The 20,673-nt window shown below is 34.1% G+C and overlaps 1 protein-coding gene across 1 annotated transcript in view; it reads left to right on the top strand.

The window, feature by feature from the left end:
- The first annotated feature begins 1,520 nt into the window (after positions 1 to 1,520).
- Positions 1,521 to 20,673, top strand: part of myo9ab (myosin IXAb) — a 109,386-nt gene continuing 90,233 nt past the window's right edge. The window contains exon 1 of the mRNA XM_048159082.1: positions 1,521 to 1,739. The gene's annotated coding sequence lies outside the window, so the exon portion shown is untranslated. The remainder of the gene's footprint in view (positions 1,740 to 20,673) is intronic.

The following is a 20,673-nucleotide window of genomic DNA, read 5'->3' as shown; positions in this document are numbered from 1 at the left end:
GCAGTGTTTTATTGGATCCATAAAGTCTAATGTGGCCGCAGTGCTGAAATATCCCAACACAGCATGGAACGTGCTTATAACATGGAAAATATCACCAGGCCCAGATGACCAGCGCCAGGGAATCTCTATCGGCCTTGTTTGGGATTCTTTCACTTTTCCCTGTTTTATTAGTTATTTTTCTGTCAGTTTTCTGTGGAATTTTATTTTTAAGAGCATTAATCAATGAATCATGTTGCTGTTTGATCATAAACAACATCTGCAAAGATATGACGCTCAAAGTTCAATGCAAAGGGAGATATTTTCTTAAATCACTTTGGCTGGTAGGGACTACAACGAGATTCTTCCTGGGTTTGTGACATCACAAACCCTAAAATTTACATAAACTCCGCCCCCGAGAACACACAACAAAGGGGGCGGGGCCATGTTGGGCTGCTTTAGAGAAGAGGAAGAGTCGTTGTAGTAGAGTGTTGTTGACATGCCGTCATTTTACGCCGGACTGCTTCACAAACGAGGGTCAATTCAACACAAAAGATGAACATGACGGCACATGCTAGTGGATGAGTTGAATCAACTCCACAGCAACTACATCAATTTATCCACTAACCATTCAGAAACGTCCTAAAAGTTGTAACTTCTTCCTGAGTCTCTCCATCAGTGTCGACTCCGGTTTGAACAATGTAAGGCTGAACTCTTTCCTCATTTTGGCTGCGTGAGATTCTCCAGCTTTGTTGTTGTTGAGCTGTTAAAGCTCCGCCCTCTTCTGGAAAGCGGAGCTCATTTGCATTTAAAGGGACACACACAAAAACGGCGTGTTTTTGCTCTCACCCAAATAGGGGCAAATTTGACAAGCTATAATAAATGATCTGTGGGGGATTTTGAGCTGAAACTTCCTGGGGACACCAGAGACTTATAGTTTCATCTTGTGAAAAGGGCATTATAGGTCTCTTTTTAAATTGTTTGTTGACTGCATTCTTCAGAGATCTGAAATATCATGTCAAATCACTTCTGCTTTCTAAATGTGTGGGGTTGAGGAACATTACACTCTTTGGTCTGTCCAGATAAAATACAGTTGTGTTGTTTTGCTCCGTCATGGTCGGCCCCTCATAAACTCTGACCCGTCTCCCAATCGTCCATCTGGTTTCTTTAAAGCACTCCAAGCTAATGACGGTTCTCCTAGAGATCCTGTCAGTTCGGACCCCGTCGACCATCTGATTGCACGGCAGGGGCCTCACTTTGGGTCCTGGAATTCAGACTCCTCGGGGCCACGGGGGCCTCGTCTAACAAACATGTCTGACTGCCCGTCACGTCCACGGGGGTCCGGCCACTGTATGCAACACATGTGAGATAGATAGATAGATAGATAGATAGATAGATAGATGATAGATAGATAGATAGATAGATAGATTATTAAACACACCTCATCATTATCTGACAGAGTTAATACTCTACCACTCGCGCGCGCCCCCGCCCCACACCTCGCGTTCACGTCAACGCACAGTGATTATCTGTCACGGGAACGCGCTTCCATGACCGCGCGCGCATCTACCCAGCGCGATCAAGTGACATTCATGACCGCGCGGCAGCGGAGCTCGGCGTCTCCACTCGCGTTAAACGACAACGGGAGCTTTCAAACGGATTTACAAGCAAAACGAGTATTGATTGAGGCGTGTGTTCACTGACAGAGCCGGAGCGGGGGAATGCAGGAACACCGCGAGCGTCAGTAGAGATAAAACGCTCAGGTAAGACGCGAAACGCGTTTGACGCAGAAATGTGGTTCGTTTTTTCTGCTGTTTTCTGTGTCGATTCGATTCTGGATGTGTTTTCATGTCCTGGTTGAGGTTGTTAGGGTTGTCTTTGTTGAGTTGGGTTTCTGGTTGAGTCTGCGTTCATATGAACGATGCAATCCTACAGCAATAAACATGACACTTATGAATGAGTGCTTCCTCAAATAATGATGTTTCATATATTCACTGCATATGAATATGAATGCCAGTCAACATAAAAGCAGTAGACGTACTCAGTAAGCTCAAAATCTTGTGAACTGACTGCATAGACAGCATTCTGGCAATCAATTAGTATCAAAATCTAGTGTTCTGTTTACCAATACAGTATCTATGGGCCTCATACTCTTAAAATCTAGTGATCTTTCTACATAGACAGCTTTTTTGGCATCATAGAGAGCTGTCTGGATCAGTCAATCCTAGTGCAGTAATGCAGGAGATGTGAACATGAAAGACGATTAGATTAATGCATGTCATTGTCTTTTACATGCATCTAAATATATGCATTGATGTCAGTCTACTAGACACACTCAATAAGCTGCCTGTGTCTCAAAACCAAGTGTGCTGCCTATGCAGACTTCATTTCTGCTACGCATAGTATTAAAATCTTGTGATCTAGGCATCGTTTTTGCACCTCATATTATCAAAATCTAGTGTGCTGTTTTTGCATTTATGAACAGTATACTCTTAAAATCTACTGTGCAGTCTACGTAGACCGCATTTTAGGGTGTAATAGAAAGCTGCCTGGATAGTGAACTTCCTAGCTAGACATCATTCTGAGCATCATAGTATCAAAAACCTAGTTAGCTGACGTCTAGATGGCATTTTTTGGACATCATGGTATCAAAATCAAGGGAGTTGTTTAGCTAGGCAGCATTTATGAGCATTATATCCTTAAAAACTAGTGAGGTTTCTATCTAGACAGCATTTTACAACCTCATAGTTTAAAATCTAGTGTGCTGTCTACCTAGACAGTATCAACGGACATTATACTCTTAAAATCTAGTGTGCAGTCTACATAGACAGCATTTTAGGGTGGAATAGAAAGCTGCCTGGATAGTGAACTTCCTAGCTAGACATCATTCTGAGCATCATAGTTTCAACCTAGTAAGCTGCCTATCTAGATGACATTTTTTGGAGCTCATAGTATCAAAATCTAGTGTGCTGTTTAGCTAGGCAGCATTTATGAGCATTATATCCTTAAAAACTAGTGAGGTTTCTATCTAGACAGCATTTTACAACCTCATAGTTTAAAATCTAGTGTGCTGTCTAGCTAGACAGTATCAACAGGCATTATACTGTTAAAATCTAGTGTGCAGTCTACATAGACAGCATTTTAGGGTGTAATAGAAAGCTGCCTGGAGAGTGAACTTCCTAGCTAGACATAATTCTGAGCATCATAGTCTCAACCTAGTAAGCTGCCTATCTAGATGACATTTTTGGGGCATCATAGTCTCAAAAACCTAGTAAGCTGACTATCTAGACATCATTTTTTGGAGCTCATATCAAAATCTAGTGTGCTGTTTTGCTAGGCAGCATTTATGAGCATTATACCCTTAAAATCTAGTGTGCTTTCTATCTAGACAGCATTTTGTTCATCATAGTCTCAAAACCTTGTAAGCTGCCTATCTAGATGTCATTTTTGGACCTCTAGTGGACTGTTTACCTAGACAGCATTTATGGCCATTCTACCATTGTTTGGCATCATAGCCTGCAAACATAGTGTGCTGCCTACTTAGACAGCATTATGGGCATCATAGTCTCAAACACCTAGTAAGCTGACTATCTAGACATCATTTTTGGACCTCATAGTATCAAAATCTAGTGTGCTGTTTCGTTAGGCAGCATTTATGAGCATTATACCCTTAAAATCTAGTGAGCAGACTACATAGACAGCATTTTGTTCATCATAGTCTCAAAACTTAGTAAGCTGCCTATCTAGACATCATTTTAAAACTCAATAGTTCAAAATCTAGTGTGCTGTTTAGCTAGAAAGCATCTATGGGCATTATACCCTTAAAATCTAGTGAGCAGTCTACAGAGACAGCGTTTTAGGGCATCATAGAAAGTTGCCTGGACAGTCAGCTTCCTAACTAGACAGCATTCTGAGCATCATAGTCTCAAACCTAGTAAGCTGCCTATCTAGACATTATTTTAAAACCCCATAGTTCAAAATCTAGTGTGCTGTTTAGCTAGACAGCATTTATGGGCATTATACTCGTAAAATCTAGTGAGCAGTCTACAAAGACAGCATCTTAGGGCATAATAGAAAGCTGCCTGAATAGTGAACTTCCTAGCCTAGACAGTATTCTGAGCATAGAGTCCGTTTTGGGTATCATAGCCTCAAAACCCATTGTAGTGAGCTGCCTACCTAGACTGCCTATATCAAAATCTAGTGAGCAGTCTACATACAGCATTTTAGGGCATCATAGAAAGTTGCCTGGACAGGCAGCTTCCTAACTAGACAGCATTCTGAGCATCATAGTCTCAAAACCTAGTAAGCTGCCTATCTAGACATCATTTTAAAACCCCATAGTTCAAAATCTAGTATGCTGTTTAGCTAGGCATCATTTATGGGCATGATACCCTTAAAATCTAGTGAGCAGTCTACAGAGAGTCTGTCCCAAAACCTACTGTAGTGAGCTGAATTCTAGTGTGTTGTTTAGTAGACAGCATTTATGGGCATTATACTTGCAAAATCTAGTGAGCAGTCTACATAGACAGCATTTTAGGGCATAATAGAAAGCTGCCTGGATAGTTAGCTTTCTAGCTAGACAGCATTCTTAGTGTCATAGTCTCAAATCTAGTAAGCTGCCTATCTAGACATCATTTAAAAAACCCAATTGTTCAAAATCTAGTGTGCCGTTTAGCTAGGCATCATTTATGGGCATGATACCCTTAAAAGCTAGTGAGCAGTCTACATAGGGTCTGTCTCAAAACCTACTGTAGTGAGCTGCCTACCTAGATTTGTATCAAAATCTAGTGTGCTGTTTACCTAGACAGCATTTATGGGCATTATACTCTTAAAATCTAGTGCGCCGCAGTCTACATAGACTGCATCATAGAAAGCTGCCTGGATAGTAAGCATCCTAGCTAGACCACATTTTGAGTGTCATAGTCTCAAAACCTAGGGGGCTACCTATCTAGACATCATTTAAAAAACCCAATTGTTCAAAATCTAGTGTGCTGTTTAGCTAGGCATCATTTATGGGCATGATACCCTTAAAAGCTAGTGAGCAGTCTACATAGGGTCTGTCTCAAAACCTACTGTAGTGAGCTGCCTACCTAGATTTGTATCAAAATCTAGTGTGCTGTTTACCTAGACAGCATTTATGGGCATTATACTCTTAAAATCTAGTGCGCCGCAGTCTACATAGACTGCATCATAGAAAGCTGCCTGGATAGTAAGCATCCTAGCTAGACCACATTTTGAGTGTCATAGTCTCAAAACCTAGGGGGCTACCTATCTAGACATCATTTAAAAAACCCAATTGTTCAAAATCTAGTGTGCTGTTTAGCTAGGCATCATTTATGGGCATGATACCCTTAAAAGCTAGTGAGCAGTCTACATAGGGTCTGTCTCAAAACCTACTGTAGTGAGCTGCCTACCTAGATTTGTATCAAAATCTAGTGTGCTGTTTACCTAGACAGCATTTATGGGCATTATACTCTTAAAATCTAGTGCACTGCAGTCTACATAGACTGCATCATAGAAAGCTGCCTGGATAGTAAGCATCCTAGCTAGACCACATTTTGAGTGTCATAGTCTCAAAACCTAGTGGGCTACCTATCTAGACATCATTTAAAAAACCCAATTGTTCAAAATCTAGTGTGCCGTTTAGCTAGGCATCATTTATGGGCATGATACCCTTAAAAGCTAGTGAGCAGTCTACATAGGGTCTGTCTCAAAACCTACTGTAGTGAGCTGCCTACCTAGATTTGTATCAAAATCTAGTGTGCTGTTTACCTAGACAGCATTTATGGGCATTATACTCTTAAAATCTAGTGCGCAGTCTACATAGACTGCATCATAGAAAGCTGCCTGGATAGTAAGCATCCTAGCTAGACCACATTCTGAGTATCATAGTCTCAAAACATAGTGGGCTACCTATCTAGACATCATTTTTGGACCTCTCTAGTGGATTATTTATCTAGATAGCATTTATGGCCATTGTTGTGCGTCATATCCTGATAACATAGTGTGCTGCCTACTTAGACAGCAGTGTGGGTATCATAGAGAGCTGCCTACATAGTGAGCTGCGTTCATAAATGATTTTTATACATCTCCAGATCTTGCTGGCTCAGCACTGACACATTTGCTCACTGGTTTCTGTGGATGCGAGAGGGTTTGAGATCATGTCGACTAACTAGACGTCATCTTGACGATTTGCCGTTGTTGCGCGCCTGACGCTCGGGTAAACACGAATATAATCAATTTTTATTGAGTTAAAGATCTTTCGGAGCCGAAGCGATGGGGGTGTCGAGCTGTGAGCTCTTCGTAATTCAAATCCATTAAAGCCGATATGGATTATTCCGTTTCATAACGCCGGCTATGAATAGTGTCCTGGTTGTAAGGGGTTTTATTGCCTTGAGTTTCACTGGAAATGCAAAGCATCATGGGGAGCTGGTAGTGGCGTCAGGCTCTAGTAGAACCGGTTTCTGTGTCAGTTTAGTGTGGGGTTAGTGACGGTTGACAAATGGAGAAGTGTTCACTTCCAGTTACAGTGTTGATTTGAATGATTGGAATATGAATTCAGTGCCTCACCTCGAATGAACCAATGGCTTCTCCTGCAGTGCTTGATGGGAGATCTTCAGTTAATTCATTAAAGGTCTGAGTTTGGGCCGCTGGCCTTGCAGCTGGTTTGCACACGCTCACATTCCAGCAGGGATGTTTTGGAGGCTGTTTGTGGGAATATGAGTCTCGTCTCATTACGGTCATCAGAGGAGCGTCTGAGCATCTCTCCTGCACCTGAGCCTCGTGTGTTCAGGACTTCTGCTCGTATCAACACTGACGCTGGGCTTTGATTCGCTCTCGGCAGGATGAAATGATGCAACAAGCTAGAAACCTCAGATTACAGTCCTCACGCTTCTGCAGGCCTGCAGTATAAACTGGGTTTGTTGAGGATCATGGGAGTTTATATTATAGGGGGAGGTGGTAAAATCTTGTATGAGTGAGTTTATATTAAGTTAATAGTGTATATATAAATATATATCACATAATCATGTAGTAATGGCTGTTATTAGATGATCTGGTGTGTAAAATGCTTCACAAATGAAAGATACTTCATTTCGTTATTTGGCTGAATTTAATGGAAACATGTTCAGGCCACCTTTCTTATTTCTTATTTCTTATTTATTAATTAATTAATTTATTTGTCTATTTGTGTATTTACTTATTTGAGTATTTATTTATTTGTGTATTTATTCATTTATAAGTGTATTTATTTATTTGAACATTTAATTATTTGTGTATTTATTTTATTTATTTATTTGTATTTATTTATTTGTGTATTTCTGTATTTACTTATTTGAGTATTTATTCATTTATTTGTGTATTTATTTATTTATTTGTGCATTCATTTATTTGTGCATTCATTTATTCATTTATTTGTGCGTTCATTTATTCATTTATTTGTGTATTTATTTATTTGTGCATTCATTTATTCATTTATTTGTGTATTTATTTATTTGTGCATTCATTTATTCATTTATTTGTGTATTTATTTGTGCATTCATTTATTCATTTATTTATTTGTGCATTCATTTATTCATTTATTTGTGTATTTATTTATTCATTTATTTGTGTATTTATTTATTTGTGCATTCATTTATTCATTTATTTGTGTATTTATTTATTTGTGCATTCATTTATTCATTTATTTGTGTATTTATTTGTGCATTCATTTATTCATTTATTTGTGCATTCATTTATTCATTTATTTGTGTATTTATTTATTTGTGCATTCATTTATTCATTTATTTGTGTATTTATTTGTACATTTATTTATTTGTGCATTTATTAATTTATTTGTGTATTTTTTGCATTTATTAATTTATTTATTTGTGTATTTATTAATTTATTTGTGCATTTATTTATTAATTATTCATTTATTTTTTGTATTTATTTATTTATTTATTTGTGTATTTATTTATTTGTGCATTTATTTATTAATTGTTAATTTATTTTTGTATTTATTTGTTAATTTGTGTGTATTTGTTTATTTATTTGTGCATTTATTTTATTTGTTTCTGTATTTTATTTATTTATTATTTGTTTGTGTACTTATTCGTATATTTGTTTGTGTATTTACTTTATACATATATTTATTTTTCTGTGTTTGTGTATTTATTTATTTTAATTATTTTATTTATTTATTTATTTATTATGTGTGTATTTATTTATTATCAGAATTATTTTAGCTTGAAGAAAATGAGCCCTCTTTTTTGCATGACATTTAACCTTCAAAGTTCTCATATATATGTGTATATATATTGTTTATTTTTTGGGGGGGATTTTCAGATGAAATGTGATTCAAGTTGTAACACGTATTCAAGACCAGTTCAAGCACAATGCATATAAACTCCACACTGGCAATGAAAGACTCTCTACACCACGACGAAACTGATCAAATTAACCCAAGCTCTTCATTCATCTCCTCATTAAGCTTTATTATTTGATTTAAAGCTGAAACAGCTGCTCTGATTGGCTGGAGCGGTCTGGATGAGTGTGTGTTTAATGGTATTTGGGTCAGCAGTGTTACTGTGATCATGTCCTTGTGCTGAAGGATTGACAGTTAAAGTAGCTCACGACAGTGTTAGACGATAAACACTCGGACCTTTAAACAGCTTGCGGAGAGTTCGCTAGGCAATACGACGCTCTAAATTAGTAACGTGTCATTAGTGTTTCTGATCCCACCAGTCATTTCCTCATGGGAAGCTCTTGAATTGGCTCCATAAGCAGGCCTGTGCTGAACCTGTCAGCTGTTTTCAACACCTAGACAGCATTTTCAGGCATCGTATATTGGCATTTTTGGGATGCTGTCTTAGCAGGTAGCTCCCTGTGTAGGCAGCAGGAGTCGGTCTCTCTCCTCAGCGTGTCTGATTACTGGGTGGGGCCGTTTTCTGCCTCTGACTCCGGACGGTCACTGCGACGTCTTTCATTAACCTTGAATCGCTTGACTGCTTGAATCCGACCCAGTTTCCTAAAAGCCGGATGAAATATGCTCAGATGTAGAATTTAATGTGGAGAAATATACTCCATTAAAATGTTTTGCGTTCTTTGTTAATCACTGAATAACAACACAAGCAAATTCATTTTTTTTAAAGTGACTGCCAAACAAGAATGACTATTATTTTATTTTATTTTATTTAGTTTTGTTTTGTTTTACATTATTTTATTTTACATTATTTTAAATTATAATATTTATATATAATTTTATATTTATATCTTTATTATCAAAATATATATAAATAAATATAAATATTTTACATTATATTTTTAATGGTAATATTTGTATTTTTATATTACATAGTCTTGTTATCAGACATTTCAATATCAGAGCGTGTGTTTTATAATACCCTTTTATTGAAATAGTTCTAAAAATAACAACAATAAATAAATAAATATAAGTTAATGCAGAACAAGAATAATTCAAAATATAATTAAAATGAATATATTACATATAATATTAAATATAATTTATGTATATATAATTACACGCATACACACACATATTTTACAAATTTAAAATAAATAATAAAAAATAATATATATATATATCTATAAATGATGCAATATATGAAATATAAAATATATTAAGTTAGATTCAAATTTATTTATTTATTTATAATTTATTTATATTATATTTATATCTAATTAAATATATTTAAATTTCATATATTGCATCATTTAATATATATATACGATATAAAATTTTAAATAAAATTCAAATGAAAATAATTGAATAATTTATATATAATTGTATATTATATTATATTATATTATATTATATTATATTATATTATATTATATTATATTATATTATATTATATTATATTATATTATATTATATTATATTATATTATATTATATTATATTATATTATATTATATTATATTATATTATATTATATTATATTATATTATATTATTCAGACAAGACTTAATGTTTGCAATAGAAAGGGTCACAATATTCCAGAATCATTTGGTTCACAATTATGTTTGTGCAAACATTTAAATAGGCTGGATTGTCTGCTCCGCCCACCTGCTGAACGCTTCTGAACCCCGTCACACGTCCTGTTCCTGTGAAGTTCTTTCAGCGCAGGTGTTTTTTACCCTCCCACAAACAGCACTATTCACATGCAGATGAGCTGGTGGAGGTGAAACGGAGAAGAGATGTAGAAGCAACAGCATCAAACGCTTTCCCGACTCCCACATTTCTCCGTCTGTGATGTTCAGATCAAAGGCGAGGCTGAACAGAGAGATGCGTGACGCACGATTACACAACTATATCTTTTAAAAGCGCTCCTCATTAGCCTCGATTCTCTCGCTCAGCTGTGAGACACATGGACCTGCTCTTCATTACTGTACACGGCCGACATGAAAGAGCCGGCTGTTATTTGCATTCACAGTGTGTGTTTGTGGATCAGAACAAGGCATTAAGATCCAGACCAGTCCGAATCGTTCAAAGAAAGATTCAAACAGAGTGCACAGGTGAACCGATTCAAAAGATTCAAATCACTGTGATGTATCAGTGTTCTACTGTTTGTTTATTCTAAACGTAACGAGGTCATTTGACCATCATTTGTCATTTTTGGACCTTTGAAACTCAGACAGAATCATGGAATCCAGTCATAAAGATGGAATTTACAGTATAATGCGGAATGTTGCGGAATCTGGCCAATTTTGGATGAATAAATCAAAAGTAGTGCAAGTAGTAAAAGTAGTTTCTTTTTAAAAGATTCATTCAATTTCATTACTAGCTTTTATTATAATAAATTCGTATGATATCATAAATCCAGAAAACTTAAAACAAATTTAATATAGACAAATTTAAGTGGAAAAAATTTAACAAAAGTGATTTTATAGGGACCTAAAATTTAAATGTTTTATTAAACTTTTAATAGATTGTTAAATTGTATACGTTTAATGATTTCAACTAATCAGACATGCATTTTGATTACTAAAATTTAATTTTACCATTAAAATGGAATCCAGAAAAATTACAATGGAAAACACGGAATTTGGGAAAACATAAAAGTGATTTCATAGGGCCCTAAAAATGTAGTTTTTGTTAAACTTTTAAAATAATTCTTGATAATGTGCATAAGTTTATGATTTCAGTTGATTAGACATGTTTATCGATTACTAAAAAATTAATTTGACAATTAAAATGGAATCCAGAAAAAAATTAAAACAGGGAAAATGGAATATATTCAAATTTAAGTGGAAAAAATTGAACAAAAGTGATTTCATAGGGCCCTAAAAATGTCATTCTTGTTAAATGTTTAAAAATGTGATAAATTGAATAAGTTTCACACTATTCTGAACCGAAAGAGGGAATGTTCCGGAATGCTGCAGGCGGGTGGCACATCATCTTCTACAGAGATATGAAGTGACACATCATATGATACATGGTTGTAAAAGCATGGACAGCCTCCATCCCAAGGCCATCGGAACACATTCCCACTGCATTAAACCCTGGTGAATGCCCTTGACGTGTGTAAAAATCCCCTCACGCTGAATCAGATGATCCCAGAACAACATTCACACACTCCTCCTGCTCTCCAGGAGACACTTTGACACCAACACACAGATCAGGCTCGGTTTGAGGAATATTTGCGCTCATATATAGTAAGGTTGAGAATCTTTTCTTAAACTCACTTTTGAGATTTCTAGGGTATTTTTCTCAAGAGAGACATCTGAGAAGCTGGAGACTTCAGCAAGTCGCAGTTTCAGCCAGATATTAGTTTTTACCCCTATAAGGAGCCATTTTCTTGTTATTTCACAGCTTACTTTTTATTGTCTTTTTTTCCCTATCACACATTTTAGTAATCATCATATATTAAGCTTAAACACTCAAAAAACGTTTTTGAAATTGGACATTGCTTGACCATGAAAATGGTACTTTAAAACCTTTCAGCAGGCTCTTTCAAGAGATTCATTAAAAAACGCGGATTCGTCCAGTAATGAAACAAGTGAAGTCTTTATGAGTGAGTCATTGAATCATTCATTCAAGAGATTCGTTCAAAAACGCTGATTCGTCCAGTAATGAAACAAGTGAAGTCTTTATGAGTGAGTCATTGAATCATTCATTCAAGAGATTCTGTTCAAAAACGCTGATTCGTCCAGTAATGAAACAAGTGAAGTCTTTATGAGTGAGTCATTGAATCATTCATTCAAGAGATTCTTTCAAAAACGCTGATTCGTCCAGTAATGAAACAAGTGAAGTCTTTATGAGGGAGTCATTGAATCATTCATTCAAGAGATTTGTTCAAAAGTGCTGATTCGTCCAGTCATGAAACAAGTGAAGTCTTTATGAGGGAGTAATTGAATCATTCATTCAAGAGATTCATTCAAAAACGTTGATTCGTCCAGTCATGAAACAAGTGAAGTCTTTATGAGGGAGTAATTGAATCATTCATTCAAGAGATTCATTCAAAAACGCTGATTCGTCCAGTAATGAAACAAGTGAAGTCTTTATGAGGGAGTTATTGAATCATTCATTCAAGAAATTTGTTCAAAAACGCTGAATCGTCCAGCAATGAAACAAGTGAAGTCTTTATTAGTGAGTCATTGAATCATTCATTCAAGAGATTCATTCAAAAACGCTGATTCGTCCAGTAATGAAACAAGTGAAGTCTTTGAGTGAGTCATTGAATCATTCATTCAAGAGATTCATTCAAAAACGTTGATTCGTCCAGTAATGAAACAAGTGAAGTCTTTATGAGGGAGTCATTGAATCATTCATTCAAGAAATTTGTTCAAAAACGCTGAATCGTCCAGCAATGAAACAAGTGAAGTCTTTATTAGTGAGTCATTGAATCATTCATTCAAGAGATTCATTCAAAAACGTTGATTCGTCCAGTAATGAAACAAGTGAAGTCTTTATGAGGGAGTCATTGAATCATTCATTCAAGAGATTCGTTCAAAAACGTTGATTCGTCCAGTAATGAAACAAGTGAAGTCTTTATGAGGGAGTCATTGAATCATTCATTCAAGAAATTTTTTCAAAAACGCTGAATCGTCCAGTCATGAAACAAGTGAAGTGTTTATGAGTGAGTCATTCATTCAAGAGATTCAATCAAAAAAAACGTGATTCGTCCAGTAATGAAACAAGTGAAGTCTTTATTAGTGAGTCATTGAATCATTCATTCAAGAGATTCGTTCAAAAACGCTGATTCGTCCAGCAATGAAACAAGTGAAGTCTTTATTAGTGAGTCATTGAATCATTCATTCAAGAGATTCATTCAAAAACGTTGATTCGTCCAGTAATGAAACAAGTGAAGTCTTTATGAGGGAGTAATTGAATCATTCATTCAAGAAATTTGTTCAAAAACGCTGAATCGTCCAGCAATGAAACAAGTGAAGTCTTTATTAGTGAGTCATTGAATCATTCATTCAAGAGATTCGTTCAAAAACGTTGATTCGTCCAGTAATGAAACAAGTGAAGTCTTTATGAGGGAGTCATTGAATCATTCATTCAAGAGATTCATTCAAAAACGTTGAATCGTCCAGTAATGAAACAAGTGAAGTCTTTATAAGGGAGTTATTGAATCATTCATTCAAGAAATTTGTTCAAAAACGCTGAATCGTCCAGTAATGAAACAAGTGAAGTCTTTATGAGGGAGTTATTGAATCATTCATTCAAGAAATTTGTTCAAAAACGCTGAATCGTCCAGCAATGAAACAAGTGAAGTCTTTATTAGTGAGTCATTGAATCATTCATTCAAGAGATTCGTTCAAAAACGCTGATTCGTCCAGTAATGAAACAAGTGAAGTCTTTATGAGTGAGTCATTGAATCATTCATTCAAGAGATTTGTTCAAAAACGCTGATTCGTCCAGTAATGAAACAAGTGAAGTCTTTATGAGTGAGTCATTGAATCATTCATCCAAGAGATTCATTCAAAAACGCTGATTCGTCCAGTCATGAAACAAGTGAAGTCTTTATGAGGGAGTCATTGAATCATTCATTCAAGAGATTTGTTCAAAAGTGCTGATTCGTCCAGTCATGAAACAAGTGAAGTCTTTATGAGGGAGTCATTGAATCATTCATTCAAGAGATTCATTCAAAAACGCTGATTCGTCCAGTAATGAAACAAGTGAAGTCTTTATAAGGGATTTATTGAATCATTCATTCAAGAAATTTGTTCAAAAACGCTGAATCGTCCAGTAATGAAACAAGTGAAGTCTTTATGAGGGAGTTATTGAATCATTCATTCAAGAAATTTGTTCAAAAACGCTGAATCGTCCAGCAATGAAACAAGTGAAGTCTTTATTAGTGAGTCATTGAATCATTCATTCAAGAGATTCATTCAAAAACGCTGATTCGTCCAGTAATGAAACAAGTGAAGTCTTTGAGTGAGTCATTGAATCATTCATTCAAGAGATTCATTCAAAAACGTTGATTCGTCCAGTAATGAAACAAGTGAAGTCTTTATGAGGGAGTCATTGAATCATTCATTCAAGAGATTCGTTCAAAAACGTTGATTCGTCCAGTAATGAAACAAGTGAAGTCTTTATGAGGGAGTCATTGAATCATTCATTCAAGAGATTCGTTCAAAAATGCTGATTCGTCCAGTCATGAAACAAGTGAAGTCTTTATGAGGGAGTCATTCATTCAAGAGATTCATTCAAAAACGTTGATTCGTCCAGTAATGAAACAAGTGAAGTCTTTATGAGGGAGTCATTGAATCATTCATTCAAGAGATTCATTCAAAAACGTTGATTCGTCCAGTAATGAAACAAGTGAAGTCTTTATGAGGGAGTCATTGAATCATTCATTCAAGAAATTTGTTCAAAAACGCTGAATCGTCCAGCAATGAAACAAGTGAAGTCTTTATTAGTGAGTCATTGAATCATTCATTCAAGAGATTCGTTCAAAAACGTTGATTCGTCCAGTAATGAAACAAGTGAAGTCTTTATGAGGGAGTCATTGAATCATTCATTCAAGAGATTCGTTCAAAAACGTTGATTCGTCCAGTAATGAAACAAGTGAAGTCTTTATGAGGGAGTCATTGAATCATTCATTCAAGAGATTCGTTCAAAAATGCTGATTCGTCCAGTCATGAAACAAGTGAAGTCTTTATGAGGGAGTCATTCATTCAAGAGATTCATTCAAAAACGCTAATCGTCCATTAATGAAGCAAGTGAAGTCTTGATGATGTCCCGTTCGATAAAGACCTGAGGTTTAAGGTCTAAAAAGAGACCATGTCTGTATTCTAAATAATTAATGAATTATGAAGTTTTAATTGTGCATTTACATGTCTATGTGACAGTTTGAGCTTGTAGAAGGTTCTAACTGGAACCTTTTATTTTACATTGAATCAGCAGATGTTTTCAGATGGTGTTTTTCTCTTGTGCAGTTGATAAATCCAGATCAGTGGATTTTGATTGACGGTTGATTATAGCCGGTGAGGAACACGGACACTGAGCGGAAAATCACAGTGGAAGAGCGTTCGGCATAAGTGGATTTCAGTCGGGATGATGTGAGGATTGTGTGCGCGTTCACGCTCGACACCACACGAGATTGTGAGCGTACGGCCCAGTGTTTCTGGAAGATTGTAGATTAATTTGGAAGTATGTCTGGCGTTTGGATGAGCTGATGCTGTTAGAGGAGGATTTGTGTGTGTGTGTTCATGTTACTGAAGATCAGTCGTGTTTGAAGAGGAAGTTTCATCAGTTTTCTGCTGTATTGGGTTGTGTAAGGTTTAGTTTGTGTTTCATGAAGTTGAGTTTCTCTTCTTCCTGTTATTGTGAAGCAGAAAGTGAGTTCTTCTGGGATGGTTTATTATCTTCTTCCAAACCCTTTGTTTTTCAGGTGATCTGTTCCTTTAAAAGCTCTTATTTCCTCAATGCGATAATCATATGAACCAGTATGCAGATTGATCTGTTTTAGAAGGATGTTATTTGACCTTCTTCCTGATCATCTGAATATTGTTGAAGTCATTTTTACAGCGTGTGTGTGCGTGTTTCCTCGTGAGATTCCTCCCTCAGTGGCGGCCCATCATGCCCTGGGGCAAATCCTCACTGAATGCAGATGTTTGTGTTAATGATATATGTGTGTGTGTGTGTGTGTGTGTGTGTGTTTTAACCCCAGTGGCTGCGTCCTTTAGAGTTAAATGGAGTGTGTGTGATTCAGTGCCTGTAAGAGTCTCTAAATGATATGATGACACTTCATGTTCATTTCCCACAAGATTAAACTGAATTTCATGTTGGAATATAATCTGTTTGAGATTGCAGGCTTGAGCTCGGGTGGTTTTATCTGCGCTTCAGACCCGCCTGAAGGAAACGGCAGTGAGAAAATATTCACTTTTTATCAATTTGTCATTGGGTTTTATTTAAGGATCAGCATTTTCCTTCATATAAAATCTAGACTTTTTAGGGCATTGCAAAGTGGTTGCTAGGGTGTTCTGAGTGGTTGCTAGGAGGTCGTTTCGTGCCTCAAGTAAAAGTTTGGAAAATATTTAAACTTTACATTTACATTCATTTGCATTTAAAGTGAGATCAATTCTGAAACACTGCATGATTTAATCTTTCTGTGTTACAATAATTCAAATTGTCACAGAAATACTGGGATAAAAGTGATTATAGTTTGGATATAAACACTGATGTCTACGGTAGCAATCAAAATGGAATAAATCAACTTTTGAAAGTAAAGTGATTGATTCATCTAGTAATAAAACAAGAGTAGTATTTATGAGTGCATCATTGAATTATTCATTCAAGAGATTCATTACAAAAAAATACTGATTCATCCAGTAATGAACGAATGAAGTCTTTTGAATGAGTTGCTGAATCATGAAACAAGTGTAGTATTTATGAGTGAGTCACTGAATCATTAATTTCAAGAGATTCATTCAAAATGCTGATTCATCCTGTAATGAAACAAGGGTAGTATTTATGTGTGGATCATTGAATTATTCATTCAAGAAATTGTTAAAAAAAATGCTGATTCAGAATGAATGAAGTTTTGAGTGAGTCGTTGAATCATTTCTTCAAGAGATTTGTTCAAAAATGCTGATGCTTGAAACAAGTGTAGTATTTGAGTGAGTCATTAAATCATTCATTTCAAGAGATTCATTCATAAATGCTGATGCTTGAAACAAGGGTAGTATTTATGAGTGAGTCATTGAATCATTCATTTGAGATTTGTTCAAAAACGCTGATTCATCCAGTAATGAAACAAGGGTATTATTTATGAGTGAGTCATTGAATCATTCATTCGAGATTTGTTCAAAAACGCTGATTCATCCAGTAATGAAACAAGGGTATTATTGATGAGTGAGTCATTTAATCATTCATTCAAGAGATTTGTTCAAAAACACTGATTCATCCAGTATTAAAACAAGGGTAGTATTTATGAGTGGATCATTGAATCATTGAATCAAAGATTCGTAAAAAAAAAAAGCTGATTCAGAATGAATTAAGTTTTGAGTGAGTCGTTGAATCATTCATTCAAGAGATTCGTTTAAAAATGCTGATTCACCCAGTAATGAAACAAGTGTAGTATTTATGAGTGAGTCATTGAATCATTCATTTCAAGAGATTCATTCAGAAATGCTGATTTATCCTATGATGAAACAAGGGTAGTATTTATGAGAGAGTCATTGAATCATTCATTCGAGGTTTGTTCAAAAACGCTGATTCATTCAGTAATGAAATAAGTGATGTTTTTATAAGTGAGTAATTGAATCATTTATTTAAATGATTTGTGCAAAAACACTGAGTCATCCTGTAATGAAACAAGGGTAGTATTTATGAGTGAGTCATTGAATCATTCAAGAGATTCATTCAAAAACGCTGATTCATCCAGTAATGAAACAAGTGAAGTATTTAGTGTCATTGAATCATTTCTTCAAACAGATAAACAAAATTTAATTAATTAAACATTTTTAAATAGACTGCAGCAATTAACATTTTGTTTAGTTGACCATTCAGAATCATAGGAGATTCATCTATGTTTTAAATAATAAAAAAAAAAAAATAGCGATTCTCAATTCATCCAGAATCGTTCATCTCTACAGTTGTTATTGTTTAATAAAACCATTAGAATAGTTTTCAATAACTGAGATAAAATAAAATTTAAATATTAGATGAAAAACCTAAAAAGAAAAGTAAAGAAAATTAGTAGTGTTGCATTGGAAGTCAAAATGACAAATGCACATAAATAAATGAAATATATAAACAAAAGCTAATGCAAAATATGAATAAATGTTAATAATAGTATTCAAACACTACCATAATACCACTGAATGTGATGTTTGCATGTGAAGCGGTTGATTTCTCTCCTCTCCTCCATCACAGTCCTCCTTTATCTCCTCTCCCGGCCGCAGTGTCGAGGGACTCTCAAATATAGCCGGCGCTCAACGGTTCCTCTGTGACCGGGCCAAACCCTCGTCTCCGTCCTTCAGATCCTCTCCTGCAGAACAATGTCTTCTTTCAGAGCACGTGTGCATCTTCACAGCTGCAGGGCGTTATGGGATTGTTTATAGGTGTCGTGTGCGTTATTCCCGGGATCAGCCGTTTCTGTGTGATGAAGGTCACTGTGGTTTCAGTGTTTCATAAATAGATTGGACTGGCCTACATTAGCATATTGTTGACTTGAGTGAGAATACAGCCAATGAAGATTGTTTTCATTTCTTAATGTGTTCCAGAAGAGTTCAGTGTTATCCGGCCGGAGATGTGACCTACCAAACGGGAATATTAGTGGCGTTTTGTTTAGTCAAGCATCAGTGTTACTGTTTCTCACGTAGACCATTAATGATAAACACTTTTATGCAAATGTGAGTTAAAGTTCCTGTTTTACATGATAATTAAACCAGTTTAGCATTTGCAGAGGCCAGTGTGTAAAACACTAAATTATTCTTGACGTTTGATGATTTTACACCTGGAGATTATAATATAATATAATATAATATAATATAATATAATATAATATAATATAATATAATATAATATAATATAATATAATATATATATAATATAATAACATAATATAATATAATATAATATAATATATATAATAAAACTATATATAATATAATATAATATAATATAATAAAACTATATATAAATAATTTATTTTACTATAATTTATTTTAAATTTGTATATGTATATTATGTCATAAATAATTATTTAAATTTTATATATTTATTTTATGTTAAATTTTTTTTATTTGAAATTTATATATATATATATATATATATATATATATATATATATATATATATATATATATATATAATATATATACACACAACATTACAATAAAATAAAATAATAATAAATAATTACATTTATATATAATTTATTTTATATTTAAAGATTTTATTACTTTATTATATATTTATATGTATATATAATATACTTTATATGTATATATATGTGTGTATAATATATATATATATATACACAACTTAAAATAAAAAAAATAAAATAAAAATAATAATAAAATTATAAATAATTACATTTATATATAATTTAATTTATTTTATATTTAAAGATTTTATTACTTTATATTATATATATTTATATTATATAAGTATTTTCAAATTTGTCATATATATATATAATGACAGATTTAAAATAAAAAATTAAAATAATTTATATATAAATCTATATATATATTATTGATAAATGATTTATTTTTATTTATTTTAATATAAAAAATGACATTTTACTATTACATTATATTATATATTTTAAAATATATTATTTATGTATTGTTCATTTTTGGAAGAAAAATATACAAGACATTTAATTTAAAATAAAATAAATATAATAAAATACAAATATAAAATTTTAATATGTGTATATATATATATATATATATATATATATATATATATATATATATATATATATATATATATATAAATTACATTTTGTTATTATATTTTTTAAAATTTAGTTTTTATGTATTTTTGGAAGATAAAAATATATTGCATGGTAAATAATCTAATAATTTATAGATGAAAGTATATATATTTTTGTTTATTGTTATGTTATTGACATATGAAGTGTTTATTAGTCAAAGTTTGTTTTTCTTTGTGAAACGAGGCGATACAGATGATGATTTTCAGAAGTCGCAGATGTGACGGACGAGCAGCAGGTCTCTAGTTTCAGATATATGACACTACAGATCATCTGAGGACAGCAGCATGAAATCAGTGCGTTAGAGGGAGAAAAATCAAATTAATAAACTACAGTATCTTCTATTTATGCATGATTATCCAGTACAGACTCTTTAAAAAGGCCCCAGTTGGAGTCAGAGAGGATCTTTACTGCCTGAAGGAACAGAATAACCTCTTTAAAGCTGACATGAACTTGAAAATGACTCTTTCTTCACACTACACTCTTTTCTCCTCCTTTCACATTCCAGTTTTAATAATGGGGGTAAAATGGGTTGTGATTTGTTTTAAGATCAACTATATTCTGGTGCTTTAAAGAAACCAGAAACAAAAACACTGATCTGAGGAACCTGTAATATAACAGCAAAAACATTTCCAGAAAAACACTAAACTGGAGATCCCTGACTGTACAAGCAAACAGAAAAGTAAAAGTTCTGCTTTCATGCGTGAACTGAGATGATCTGAAGTGTGTCGTAAGATAAAGTTTAAGTTCAGATGAAGGCGTGTGTAGAGCGATGAGCGATTGAAGGTTGAATCTTT

The sequence above is a fragment of the Megalobrama amblycephala genome, linkage group LG15 (genome assembly GCF_018812025.1).
Source record: "Megalobrama amblycephala isolate DHTTF-2021 linkage group LG15, ASM1881202v1, whole genome shotgun sequence".
Taxonomy (NCBI): Eukaryota; Metazoa; Chordata; class Actinopteri; order Cypriniformes; family Xenocyprididae; genus Megalobrama; species Megalobrama amblycephala.
The sequence above is the reverse complement of the archived record's forward strand: the minus strand, read 5'-3'. Positions and strand labels throughout refer to the sequence as shown.